This window comes from Eimeria mitis, genomic scaffold (assembly GCF_000499745.2).
Source record: "Eimeria mitis Houghton genomic scaffold, Emh_scaff517, whole genome shotgun sequence".
Lineage (NCBI taxonomy): Eukaryota > Apicomplexa > Conoidasida > Eucoccidiorida > Eimeriidae > Eimeria > Eimeria mitis.
This window is the reverse complement of record NW_013573463.1, coordinates 17139-17489: the sequence shown is the minus strand read 5'-3', so window position 1 is coordinate 17489 and position 351 is coordinate 17139.

Here is a 351-nt window from a genome sequence, read left to right as displayed (position 1 = left end):
AATATATATATATATATATATATATATATATATATATATATATATAAATTTATTTCATTTCTCTTAATTCTTTTTCCTTTTTTATTTTATATAAGTAAAATATATGTACTTTCTCTCTCTCTCTCTACACACACACATATTTATTTATTTATTTATTTATTTATTTATTTATTTATATATTTATATATATATTTATTTATTTGTATGCAGGGAGGAGACATATACGGAGACACCCCGGGCCCGCTGGGCCTGAAACCCTCCGACTTAACTGAAGGGTTTTTTGATTATATTTTTTTGCTGACAGATAAACCCCCAAAAGACACAAATGTTTCTATTGAAAAACTCAATGTA